Source organism: Phyllobates terribilis, unplaced genomic scaffold (genome assembly GCF_046119375.1).
Source record: "Phyllobates terribilis strain yellow unplaced genomic scaffold, ASM4611937v1 Scaffold_5__5_contigs__length_657084704, whole genome shotgun sequence".
NCBI lineage: Eukaryota > Metazoa > Chordata > Amphibia > Anura > Dendrobatidae > Phyllobates > Phyllobates terribilis.
The window spans coordinates 174148809-174163238 of NW_027362765.1; the positions used below are offsets into that span (position 1 = coordinate 174148809).

General features: G+C 41.7%; 1 protein-coding gene across 7 annotated transcripts in view; it reads right to left on the minus strand.

Annotated features, from left to right (window-relative positions):
• Window positions 1-14430, minus strand: part of SCRN2 (secernin 2) — an 83279-nt gene that overhangs the window by 55044 nt on the left and 13805 nt on the right. For 3 of the 7 annotated variants that reach the window (XM_073683485.1, XM_073683486.1, XM_073683482.1), the window contains exon 2: window positions 8392-8502. The exons of the other annotated variants lie outside the window; for them this stretch is intronic. The gene's annotated coding sequence lies outside the window, so the exon portion shown is untranslated. The remainder of the gene's footprint in view (window positions 1-8391; window positions 8503-14430) is intronic. 7 annotated transcript variants of the gene reach the window in all.

Consider the following 14430-nt stretch of genomic DNA (forward strand, 5'->3'; position numbering starts at 1 on the left):
CTGTCTGCTTCCTTTTCCTCAGCCACTTAGTAAAAATAAGTGGGAACCCCCCACAATTATTTCTTTTATTTATTATGTAAACACAAGTACAGAATACTACACACACAAAGCACTGATTGCATACATACAGAAATTGATGTCAGTTACATAAGATTGTTTTATTAGTTAGAAAACTACCTTGAAATGACAGAATTACTGTATGTAAAATATGTTAAAAACGCATTGCATACGCATTGCATATGGATTTTATATGGATGTCATACGGATGGTAGGTGAGGAAAAAAAGAGAATCTTAGTGAATTTATATACGCAGATGTGAGCAAACGCTTACTCTCAGTGTGGTGTGATATTCTCTTATGCAAAAAATAAATAAAAATATTCCATGCATTTCTGTATGTAAAAAACACGGGTAGAGCCTAAAAAGTTGGTTGTCTAAATTAGGCCAAAGAGTATACATTTTCAGAGACTGAATGCTCATGGGCTGTCTCCCTCAGGCCATACCAAGCATTTACAAATGCAATGCAAAATTTGTAACAAGGTCCCCACTTACCATTTATGACCCATAAGGGTATGTGCACACTATCATTATCAAGTGGGCATTTTGCACCTGCAGAGCACCTGAAAATGATCAAAAGAATGAACATATACACTATTTTTATAAAAGTGACTTGTAGTACAGGCTTTTTTGAGCAGGTTTACAATGACACCAAGTGGTTAAAAGAAGTGAACTAACAATTACAATACAATATGGGATGGCTCAAAAAATGCTCAGAAGACACCTGAACGTCTTTTTTCAGTGTTTTGACAGCATTTTTGCTTAAAAAAACACTAGTAATTTCCTCATTGTTAAATGAAGTAAATTTAAAATTTCAGTAAATGGTAAAATAGATGCCATAAAAAGCTGTAAAAACACTCAAAATATACCCTCTGGTAGTCAACTATGTAAAAAAAAAAAAGTGTTCAATAAACGAACAATCATTGATAATAAAGATGCTTCTGGAAAAAAAAATGTTTCTGATTCCTGAAGTGTATTCCTCTTGAAAAACTCCAAAGGCGGTGAAAGTAGAGATATACGTCCGCGCCGCTGAAAGATCCTCAAGTCAGGAACATGTAATAATATCCTTGTTTATTGGTAAATGCCTACGCGTTTCTGGGTGTTCCACACCCCTTCATCAGGGCACCACCAGATATATCAATGTATGCACTGAAACACTCCATTTATATACAGACAGCAAATGAAAAAAAAAAAAAGGGTTCAAAAAGGAAGAGCAGAAAAAAACCAAACATAACCTTTGCACCTGAGGCCGTGTGCAAAAAAAGAGAAAAAAAAAAAGAGAAAAAAAAAAAAAAAGGGGGGCAAAAAGATAATGTTGGACAGAAAAGTATAAATAATCAAAGGTATCAGTCAAATGGAGTAATTACATAAAAGCAATATTGCTTACTAACAAGTAAGTGTACACATTAGGTAAGAACAAAATAAATATGTGTATAACATTAAAAACTCTAATGAGAATACACCCATCAGATATCGTTCCATAAAGGGAGATGGAACTGGAAAGAACAAAATAAAATAAAATAAAAAAAAAATAAAATAAAAAGTACCCCCATATAAAATATAGCTAGTAGTATCCTCTGTCAACGGAGGAATAGTGCAAGGAACAGGTTATCTGACATATGTCATGTAGTGACGTAGAGACCTAATGTGTAGTAATAGGATCCTGAGAAAACGCCGCAATGTAGTATAAAGACTGCGGCTTAAATACAGGAGATACACAGACAGGTAGTGAATCACCTGACGTGCGGTGGCGTGGAAGGAGAGAGGTGTGTGATAGTAGCATCCAGCAGAGCGCTGCGATGCGGGTTCGAATTATACTACTCCCAGAAGGAAAACATAAAAGAGGGAATATTTATAATAGCGTACATGATTTTAGAGGAACACCATATTTGTGTCAAAAAACTATGATACGGTAAATGTAAAACCAAGGATTTATGTGTATATATGTGAAAAACAATATTATTTATAGATCTTGTGAATAACACAATAAAAAGGAATAGTAATACAATAAGGAAGTAATTATGAAAATAGAAAACTTATACATTAACTATAAAAAAACTTCAGAAACATCATTCAGACCAAAGGGCTTAAGAGTATTCAGTCTGTAAATCCAATAAATTTCCTTTCTGTTTAGTTCTTGAAGCCTATTAGGATAATTCTCGGGAATTTGATCAATAGGGCTGATTTTTAGATTCAGAAAATCTTTATTATGCACCATTGTGCAGTGTCTAGAAAGACCTTGTTTTAAAAACCCTTTAAGAACATTATGCCTATGGGAGTTGAGGCGTAGGTGGAGGGGCTGTATCGTTCTCCCCACATATTGTTTATTACAACTGCATTCTATCAGATAAATAACAAAGGTAGAATTGCAGGTGAGATATTTATTGATCTCAAAACTCTCCATATTAGTATTTGATTGAAAGTGAGTAAGACCATGCGTAATACTTTTACAGCATAGACAATTTTTGTTGCCACATTTAAAAACCCCTTTACGGGATGTTACAGGAGTCATACTGTTGTTCTTTGTCGTATCCCTTATCCTACTTGGAGCTATGATGTTTCTTAGTGTGGGGGCACGCCTAAAAGTAATACCCAGTTTTTTAGGCAAGATCTTTTTCAGTATGGGATCATCCAGAAGAATTTTCCAATTATCTTCTAGTATTTTTCGTATTTGTCCATGAGATTTGTTGTAGGAAGTTATGAAGTTCAAGGAATAATTACTCTCCTTGGCATTTTTAGTTTTTTCTTTACCTATCAATAGACTATCCCTATTTTCTATATTTAAAGCCTCCAGATAAGCTTTTTTGATTAGATTACCGGGGTATCCTTGGTTTTTGAACCTGTTAATAAGAGTGCTAGATTGCACTATAAAATCATCTTTGTGAGTACAATTCTTTCTAATCCTATAGAATTGGTTTCTAGGAATATTTTTTAGCCATTTAGAGTAATGGCCGCTTTTAAAATTAATATAGCTGTTTGTGTCAACATCTTTAAAATATGTTTTTGTGCAAATATTCTCTCCTATTGGAAATAATGTGAGATCCAAAAAATTGATAGTCTCAGGATTAACATAGGGTGTAAAAGAGAGACCCCAAAGGTTTCCATTCAGATGATTTAGAAACTCAGCCGGACCAACAAGTTCAGCATCTCAGATAATGATCAAGTCATCAATGTACCGTTTATAAAAAATGATGTTCACAAAAAAAGGGGAGTTATAAATATATATTTTTTCGAAGAGACCCATAAAAAGATTAGCGTATGTAGGTGCTATTTTAGACCCCATCGCTGTACCTGATACCTGATGATACATTTTATCTCTAAAAGTGAAATAGTTGGTGTTCAATATAAACGACAACCCTTCAAGTAAAAAATCCCTTTACATAGTTACATAGTTACATAGTTTATAAGGCCGAAAAAAGACAAGCGTCCATCCAGTTCAGCCTATTTCTTGTGCACTGCAGCTATTCCGCAGCGTTGATCCAGGGGAAGGCAACAAAAAACCATGAGGTATAGGCCAATTTACATCATTGAGGAAAAATTCACTTCCCGACACCAATCTGGCAGTAAGATTAAATCCCTGGATTAATTAACTAAGCATAAGATGTAATTTTATTGTTCTCAAGAAAGGTGTCCAGGCCTCTCTTGAACTCTTTAAGTGAGTTGGACATCACCACTTCCTCTCCCAGAGAGTTCCAGAGTCTCACGGCTCTGACCGTAAAGAATCCCCTTCTATGCTGGTGCAGGAACCTCCTTTCCTCCAGACGCATAGTGTGCCCCCTCGTCTTTGTCACCATCCTTGGTATAAACAGGTCATGGGAGAGATCTCTGTACTGCCCCCTGATGTATTTATACATGTTTATGAGGTCTCCCCTAAGCCTTCTCTTTTCCAATGTAAATAGGCCTAATTTTGACAACCTCTCTGGGTATTCTAGTCCCTCCATTCCCTTTATTACCTTAGTCGCCCTCCTTTGTACCCTCTCTAGCTCCAATATGTCTTTCCTGAGCACCGGAGCCCAGAACTGTGCACAATATTCTAAGTGCGGCCTTACCAGCGCTTTATACAGAGGAAGAACAATGTTCTCATCATATGCCCCTATTCCTCTTCTGATGCATGCCATGACTCTATTTGCCTTCGCAGCTGCTGCCTGACACTGGGCACTCCAATTTAATTTGCTATTAACCAAGACGCCCAGGTCCTTCTCCATGTCAGATTTCCCCAACGGTTTCCCATTTAATATGTATGGGTGACTGCTGTTTTTCTTTCCCATGTGCATGACCTTACATTTATCGGCATTGAACCCCATTTCACATTTTTTGGCCCAACTCCCCAATTTATCTAAATCCTCCTGTAGCTGTGCCCTGTCCTCATCTGTATTAACTACTTTACAAAGTTTAGTATCATCTGCAAATATTGCTATTTTACTATGCAACCCTTCCACTAGATCATTAATAAATATATTAAATAATATAGGGCCCAAGACAGACCCTTGAGGCACCCCGCTAGTAACCCTGACACACCCTGAGCTTACTCCATTGATAACCACCCTCTGCTTTCTATCACTCAGCCAGCTATTTACCCACTTGCACACATTATCACCCAGACCAAGCATTCTCATCTTATATACCAACCTTTTGTGTGGCACGGTATCAAACGCTTTGGAGAAGTCAAGGTATACAACATCCACTGACTCTCCCCGGTCCAGCTGTGAGCTCACCTCCTCGTAGAAGGCCATCAGGTTTGTTTGGCAGGAGCGATCCCTCATGAATCCATGTTGATATGGAGTTAGACAGTTATTATCATTAAGATATTCTACAATAGCATCTCTAAGAAATCCTTCAAACAATTTACCCACAACAGACGTTAAGCTAACTGGTCTATAGTTCCCAGGGTCACTTTTAGACCCCTTTTTGAATATTGGTACCACATTTGCTTGGCGCCAGTCTAGTGGGACAGTCCCTGTCCATAAAGAGTGCTTGAATATAAGATACAGCGGCCTGTCTATCACATTACTTAATTCTTTTAGTACCCGGGGGTGTATGCCATCTGGGCCTGGTGACTTGTCTATTTTGATATTATTTAGGCGTTTCTGAACTTCCTCCTGGGTTAGGTGGGTGATATTTAGCGGAGGATTTACTTTATCACTCTGCATTTCCTCCGATAAATAGTTTTCTTTTGTGAAAACAGTGGAGAAGAAGCTATTGAGTAGGTTTCCTTTACCCTCATCGCCCTCTATGATTTTACCCAGGTTATTTTTCAATGGGCCAACTCCATCAGTTTTAATCCTTTTACTGTTTATATAGTTAAAGAACAGTTTGCGATTCGTTTTACTTTCCTTGGCAATTAGTCTCTCTGTCTCTTCTTTTGCTATTCTTATTTGTTTCTTACAGATTTTGTTTTTTTCCCTATAAGATATTAGCGCTTCCTCGCTGCCTTCTTGTTTAAGTTTACCGAAAGCCCTTTTTTTGTTTTTCATTGCCCTCTTGACTTCCTTATTTAGCCACATTGGCTTCCTCCTATTCCTAGCCCTTTTACTCCCATAAGGTATGTACCTTCTACAGTGACTATGTAGGACTGTTTTGAAAATGTCCCATTTTCTATCCGTGCTCCTATTACTAAAGATACTATCCCAGTCTAAAGATACTATCCCAGTCCTTTGTGTAACCATAAGCCTATTATCTAGATCTAAGAAGTGCCTAAAAGCCGCAAGGCCAATTGTGTGTTCTATATTGGAATATAAAGATGCTACATCTAAAGTGATGAAAGTATAAGTGTCTTTCCATTTGATCTCTTTTATTAAATTAATCAAATGTGCGGAGTCCCTAAGGAAGCTATCCAGATGCAATACATGTATTTTCATAATTTTATCAATGTATTCAGACAATTTACTCGTAAGCGAGCCAATACCTGAAATAATGGGTCTACCAGGGGGATTTTTTTGATTTTTATGTAATTTGGGTAGATGGTAGAAGAAGGGGGTATTGGGACTCCTAATGGTCAGGAATTTTTTCTCTGTTTCATTAATGCTCTTGTTAGCAAAGGCCTGATTAATTCTTGTAGTATATTCCTTAATTAAATCAAAGGAGGGATCAATATGAATATTTTTATAATATTTAGTATCTGACAAAATATTGTTGGCTTCTTTGACATAATCATCATAATTCTGTATAACAATAGCCCCCCCCCTTTGTCTGCTGAACGAATAATGATGTCTTTATTCTCCCTGAGAGATTTAATGGCCATTTTTTCTTTTTTTGAGATGTTTATTTTATCGTTTTTTAGAAAAAAAGGTTTATCATTAATCCTTTTGAACTGACTAATCAAAAGATCACTAAAGGTACTAAGATGGTGTGTTTTACTCTCTAGAGGATAAAAATGTGATTTTCCTCTCAAATCCAGATGTAAACCTCCTTCAATTTCACTTTCTTTTTTTATAGTCATATTTTTATCCGGAGCTATTGCAGCTTTTATTGCAAAGTGTCTTTTAAGGGTTAATTTCCTTATAAAGACTTGAGTGTCTAAAAATACCGTAAATCAAAGTCTTTGGGAGTGTTAGTTGGACAGAAAGAAAGACCCTTACTTAAAATGAGTTTTTCATCATGTGTGAGTGAATATGAGGACAAATTAAAAATGTTTCCAAAATCCATGGTCTTGTCTAATTCCTTGGATCTATTTTTTCTTTCTTTTTTCCTTTGCCCTCCTCTACACCCTCTTCGGATTTTTTTCTTTTTATAGTCTTTTTTGGAAAAAAATGATCTATCCTTCCTTTTATGGGCAGTGCTGAGGGTAAAAAAGGCACTGAGCAAGTTGCCCCTGTGTTGGAATTATCGACAATATGATCCCTGGTAGAGGGCCCAGGGATCTCGGTATCTGGGGGGGTGTTGCTGAGGTCAATATTTTCATGTATAGAGAAATCCAGTAATTCTCCAATTGGAGGGTCCTCCCTTGCAGGTGAAAGGGATAAGGAAGTATCAGATGCCGCATACACGGGGAGTGTAAAAGAAGAGGATTTCCTCCTTTCCTCAGTAATTAAATTAATTTGAGCAATAACCTGTTCGATATTAATGTCAGGACCCTTGTTAAGGGGAGTGATTACATCAGGTACATTAGACGGTGACGGCACTGTAACAATATTGTTCGGCTCAAAAGGCGGAACTCTAATACTGTCTAAAATAATATTAGAAGACATAGGTGTTGTTATCATCGTGTTTAATTTAGAATCAGAGGTTCTATTACCATTGTTCGACAATGGGATAGTGTCAGTCTCTTTATCCCTTTGAGCTCTTTTATCACTCATTTTGTTGGAGGTAGAATTTGAGTGGTGTCTGTTGCTGTTTGAAAATGTACGAAACCTATTTATATTATTTCTAGTATTGGAAACCAGGGGTTTATTTGGCACCACTTTTGGAGACAAATTATTGTCCTTTTTATTAACAGAACAATTAGATAGCTCATTCGAGTTGTAGTCATCACGATCCCTAATTAGTTTTTTTGATTTTTTTAGAATCATGTCATGTTCAAGTTTAAGGATATCTGTGTTAATACTAGAGTTAATTTTCATAAACAAAGGATGATTTTTATATTTTTCCAGTTCTTTAACGATCGCCAACGCTTTAATTTCAGCAAGCCCACAAAGTTGTGAGCGTTTTTTATAAAGACAAGTCAACATGTTCATCATACAATTGTCCAAAATGGATTTCCATTCATTAGAAAAAACTTTATCATCAGGGAACGGAGAATCATGTGAAATCCTCAGTCCTCTTGGGCAAATCTTCTCTTTCAAATAAAACTCCAAAAATCTCGCATCAGTACCAAAAAATAGTTCATCTTTTATACAGTCCTCAAATTCATGAAAAAGTTTTTTCATTAAGGAAGTCTCCTCATCACTAAAGATGGCATTCACTTCATTATCCATACATATTTGTATATTTGTATATTAGAGGCTCCTCATCACTAAATAGGATATATCTGTTGGTGCCCTGATGATGGGGTGTGGAACACCCAGAAACGCGTAGGCATTTACCAATAAACAAGGATATTATTACATGTTCCTGACTTGAGGATCTTTCAGCGGCGCGGACGTATATCTCTACTTTCACCGCCTTTGGATTTATTCTGGTCCTGTGGGACACCCATTGGAGATCCGCTGCAGCTGCTTTTTATACGTTATGGTGGTTGTGTCCTTACACAACCAAACCAGGTGAGCACCACCTTTTTATTATTCATTCCTATGTCTACAGGTGAAACTCTATTGGTCTTTGCGCTCTCTCTCTCTTTGTATTCATCTTGAAAAACTCAGCAGATTCTCCTGCTTTTAAAAGACGTTGTGTTCACATACCTTAATACCAGTGTCTTTTGTAGTAAATAGGTCTTCAAGCTCCTGAGTAACTCCTTGCCTGCAGTGATGTGTGGGCATGTGCACACATTGTCTTTTTCATGCGGATTCCACCTGGAATGGAAACACCTGAAAAAGTGCTAATAAACTATTAAAAATAATGAATATATATACAGCAATGTCAAAACAACATGCTGTGCATATGCTCCGTCTTTTGTCACTTAAGGACTTCAGGATTCAAAAGCCATGGTGTGGCTAAAAAGTCACCGATCCTTTCTTCTTGCAGCTGCTGCTTGGAAGCCTCTACTTTATATACAGAATGTGAAAAAAATGCCTTTGGCAAAGCTGACGCAAAAGACATCTAGAAATACGTCAGAAAAGACGGCGGAAACACCACAAGCAAATAAATCTGGATTAATAAAACCTAGCTGGAAAGGCACCAGAAATGAGGCCATACTATGACCATGAGAACAGTCTAAGAATAATACCTACAGGTACATCTCACTAAATTAGAATAGCATCAAAAAGTAAATTTATTTCAGTTCTTCAATACAAAAAGTGAAACTCATATATTATATAGAGTCATTACAAACAGAGTGATCTATTTCAAGTGTTTATTTTTGTTAATGTTGATGATTATGGCTTACAGCCAATGAAAACACAAAAGTCATTATCTCAGTAAATTAGAATACTTTGTAACAACAGCTTGAAAAATGTTTTTAAAATCCGAAATGTTGGCCTACTGAAATGTATGTTCAGTAAATGCACTCAATACTTGGTCAGGGCTCCTTTTGCATTAATTACTGCATCAATGCGGCGTGGCATAGAGGTGATCAGCCTGCGGCACTGCTGAGGTGTTATTGTCACGGGTGTGTCGCCACGAAGATCGTCACGATTACACAGCCTGACTTCTCGCAGCTGACTTTTTGGTGCTTTGTGTTTTCGGCAGTGAGGGAGTTAATTCTCTCTCTCTCTGTGCTAGACGAGGTCCAGCCTCGCCCAGCTGCAATCAATGTTGCTGTAGTGAGACTCCTTCAAATGCCTGCTGGTCTGTTTGGGAAGTGTCGGTGAAAGCATTTCATACAGACTAACAGAGCGGATCGTGGTATTTGGAGTTTCTGAGATAAGTGTATTTGGAGTGTTTTTTCCCTTCCTCGCTTTATCATTTATCTCCTTTCCCGTTGGTGTTCCCTCTGTTGTAGTTGTGTAGTTTTTGTATGCAAGGTGGTTTTGGTTTTTCCCTTGTACTGTCTCGTTCGTCTAAGTACTGTGTGTGGGCATATTATTACTTGTCCTCTTTTGTTGTGATCGGGGTCCTTCTCAGGACTAGATTACTTAGGTGCAGGGATCCTCAGGAGGTAGGGGTTACGCTGGCGGCCTGGACCTCTGTACCTTTAACAGTACCTCCAGGTTGAGGGATTAGTCAGGGCCCCAGCTTAGGGTCAGCTTAGGCCCCCTACCTCCAGTATACAGAGACAGCGTGACATTTTCACCGACCCACTTAGTTTTTCTCCAGCTACCATGGATCCAGTAGCCGGTCTAGCTCGGCAGTTGCAGAGTTTGTCCATGGAGCTGGCGGACGTTAGGTCCAAGGTTTTGCATCCTCAGGAGCAAGCCGGACCAGAACCTAAAGTAGCTCTCCCTGACAGGTTCACTGGGGGGCGGGACAAGTTTTTTGTTTTCCGGGAGGCATGCAAATTGTACTTTCGGCTGCGGCCTCGGTCATCGGGGAGTGAAGAACAAAGGGTGGGAATTGTCATCTCGCTCCTACAAGGGGACCCACAATCTTGGGCGTTCTCTCTTCCCCCGGGCTCCCCGGCTCACCAGTCAGTGGATAGGTTTTTCGCTGCTCTGGGACTCGTATATGATGACCCAGATCGGATCTCCCTTGCTGAGTCTAAGTTACGTAGGATCCAGCAGGGAGATCGTCCGGCGGAGGAATTCTGTTCGGAGTTCCGTAGGTGGGCCACGGACACCCAGTGGAATGACCCGGCTCTTAGGAGCCAGTTTTGTCAAGGTTTATCCGACAAATTACAGGATGTGTTGGCACAGTATGACTCTCCCGCGTCACTGGAAGCCGCTATGGCCCTGGCTATTCGCGTTGACAGACGGCTTCGGGAGAGGTGCGGGATAACTCGACCCCCTGTGATGACTCCACCTCCTACAAGGTCCCCTCATATGGTGGTTCCCCTGGTCAGTCCAGAGGAGCCTATGCAATTAGGAGGGACATCATTTCGGGGGAGGGGACCGGTGGTGCGCCATAAGACAGGAAGGTGTTTCTTCTGCGGGAGAAAGGGACATTTTATTGGGGGGTGTCCATCCCGTCCCTTGCAGAGTGAAGAGTCGTCGGAAAACTGTTGATCCCAGGTTGTGTGGTGGACGGCAATCTGGGAGTAGGTATTTCGTCCCTAGGTTCGTCTCAGTTTCTCGTACCGGCGGAGGTGGTGGTGGGTACGAGAACTGAGAGGATATCTGTTCTTCTGGATTGTGGGGCCGGGGCTAATCTGGTTGATGCTCGGTTTGCCCGGGTTCAAGGTATGCGATTGAGTGAGTTGGCTAAACCCATCCCCATATTCTCGATCGATGCCAGGCCTCTCGGTCAGGGAAGTTTTTTGCAAGCTGTGCATGACGTAAAACTTCAAGTGGGGGCGATACATAAAGAACTGTTGTCTTGCTACGTGTTGGAGGGTCTTCCCACTCCTATAGTGTTGGGCCTTCCTTGGTTAACTAAGCATAACCCGGTTATTAATTGGCAAACCAGAGAGATAAGCCAATGGAGTAAATTCTGTAATAAAAACTGCATGAACACGGTCATCGGTGCGGTTACTCCTTGGGTCTTACCTCCATTTCTGGCGGACTTTGAGGATGTATTCTCGGAGAAAGGGTGTCAGGAACTACCTCCTCATCGCGAGTACGACTGTTCTGTAAAACTGCTCCCTGAGGCCAAGTTACCTAAAGCTAGGTTGTATAACCTTTCTGGTCCTGAGAGGCAGGCCATGAAGGATTATATTTCAGAAAGTCTGGCTAAGGGGCATATTAGACCTTCATCTTCACCGGTGGCTGCGGGGTTCTTCTTTGTTAAGAAGAAAGATGGAGGCCTACGCCCTTGCCTGGATTTCCGTGAACTTAATCGGATTACGGTCCGAGATCCGTATCCACTCCCACTTATTCCCGATCTCTTTAATCAGATCGTGGGCGCCAAATGGTTCTCTAAGTTGGATCTCAGGGGGGCGTACAATCTGATTAGGATGAAGGAGGGGGATGAGTGGAAGACGGCGTTTAACACTCCGGAGGGGCATTATGAGAACCTTGTCATGCCATTCGGTCTGACTAATGCCCCGGCGGTGTTCCAACACTTTGTTAATGACATTTTTCGCCGCCTGGTGGGACAGTTTGTTGTCATATATCTGGATGATATCTTAATTTACTCGCCGGATCTGGTGTCTCATCAGGAGCACGTTAGGCAGGTGTTACAGATCTTGCGGGATAATAAACTGTATGCCAAATGGGAAAAGTGTGTGTTCGCCGTACAGGAACTCCAGTTTTTAGGCTTCCTGGTTTCAGCGTCCGGTTTTCGTATGGACCCTGGGAAAGTGCGGGCAGTTCTTGAGTGGGATCGGCCAGAGAATCTTAAGGCACTACAACGTTTCCTGGGGTTTGCTAATTATTACCGGAAGTTCATTCGTAATTTCTCGTCCATGGTTAAGCCTCTCACAGACATGACTAAAAAGGGGACGGATTTTTCTAGGTGGTCTGACAAGGCTTGTCAAGCATTCTCCTCCTTGAAAAAATGTTTTGCCTCGGCACCCATACTCATTCAACCTGATGCGTCACAGCCATTCATTGTAGAGGTAGACGCTTCCGAGGTAGGGGTGGGAGCAGTATTGTCACAGGGTTCGTCCCCTGGTAAGTGGCATCCGTGCGCCTTTTTCTCTAAAAAATTGTCGTCCGCTGAGAGGAATTACGATGTCGGCAATAGGGAACTCTTGGCCATTAAGTTAGCTTTTGAGGAGTGGCGCCATTTTTTGGAGGGGGCAGTCCATCCGGTCACCGTCATCACCGATCACAAGAACCTGCTATATCTGGAGTCCGCGAAACGTCTGAATCCCAGACAAGCTAGGTGGTCATTGTTTTTTACCAGGTTTAATTTTGTCGTTACATATCGTCCTGGGTCAAAAAATGTAAAGGCGGATGCCTTATCTCGTAGTTTCCCTGGGGCCGGGAATACGGACGACCCGATTCCTATCCTTCAGGAGGGGGTGGTGGTTTCGGCAGTATGCTCTGAGCTGGAGGAGGAGGTATTGGAGGCTCAGGGGGACGCCCCTGTTGGACCTCCGGGGAGACTGTTTGTTCCAGATCAGTTGCGACAAAAGGTGATCGAGGCACACCATAACTCAGTTTTGGCAGGACACCCGGGGAGTAAAGCAACTGTGGATCTCCTCTCGCGTCGGTTTTGGTGGCCTAACTTACATAAGGAGGTGGTAACTTTTGTCGCGTCCTGTGGGGTTTGTGCGCGCTCTAAGACCTCACATACCCGTCCGTCTGGGGCCCTCTTACCTTTGAAGATCCCGGAGCGTCCTTGGACTCATCTGTCTATGGACTTTATTACGGACCTCCCTCCGTCTTCGGGTAAAACGGTCATACTCGTTGTAGTGGACAGGTTCAGCAAGATGGCACATTTTATCGCTCTTCCGGCTCTCCCTAAAGCTAAAACTCTTGCGCAGGTGTTCATTGGGGAGATTGTGAGGCTTCACGGGGTACCCTCCGATGTGGTGTCTGATCGGGGGTCTCAGTTTGTGTCCAAGTTCTGGAAGGCGTTTTGTGCACGGCGGGGGATGCATTTGTCATTCTCATCGGCTTTTCACCCTCAGACCAATGGTCAGACGGAACGTATGAACCAGAGCTTGGAGACATATCTCCGGTGTTTTGTGTCAGAGAACCAGGAGGACTGGGCTTCTTTCTTACCTCTGGCAGAGTTTGCTCTTAATAATAGGCGGAGCGAGTCCACTGGTAAGTCCCCGTTTTTGGGGGCATATGGTTTTCACCCCCAGTTTTGTACTTTCAGTAGGGGAGGCTCTTCGGGGGTTCCTGAGGAGGAACGATTTTCCTCATCACTCGCTTCAGTATGGAGAGGAGTGCTGAAGAATCTGAATACTATGGGGAACCGATACAAACGTATGGCTGATAGGAGGAGAGTGTCTGGTCCGGACCTAAGTGTGAACGATCGGGTATGGTTGTCTACCAGGAATATTAAACTTAAGGTTCCCTCCTGCAAACTGGGTCCCAGGTTCATCGGGCCGTACAGAATCAGTTCTATTATTAATCCGGTGGCATTCCGTCTTGACCTCCCCCCTACGTTTAAAATTCACAACGTGTTCCACAGATCGTTGCTTAAGAGGTATGTGGCGCCGGTGGTACTGTCACCTTTACCTCCCCCTCCAGTGGTGGTCAATGGTAACTTGGAGTTCCAGGTATCAAGGGTCATCGATTCACGTTTTAATTGCCGGTCCCTTCAGTACCTGGTTCATTGGAAAGGGTATGGTCCTGAGGAGAGGATGTGGGTTCCTGCGTCGGATATTAACGCAGACCGATTAGTTCGGGCCTTCCACATGACTCACCCGGATAAACCTGGCCCTGAGGGTCCGGAGGCCCCTCGTAGAAGGGGGGGTACTGTCACGGGTGTGTCGCCACGAAGATCGTCACGATTACACAGCCTGACTTCTCGCAGCTGACTTTTTGGTGCTTTGTGTTTTCGGCAGTGAGGGAGTTAATTCTCTCTCTCTCTGTGCTAGACGAGGTCCAGCCTCGCCCAGCTGCAATCAATGTTGCTGTAGTGAGACTCCTTCAAATGCCTGCTGGTCTGTTTGGGAAGTGTCGGTGAAAGCATTTCATACAGACTAACAGAGCGAATCGTGGTATTTGGAGTTTCTGAGATAAGTGTATTTGGAGTGTTTTTTCCCTTCCTCGCTTTATCATTTATCTCCTTTCCCGTTGGTGTTCCCTCTGTTGTAGTTGTGTAGTTTTTGTATGCAAGGTGGTTTT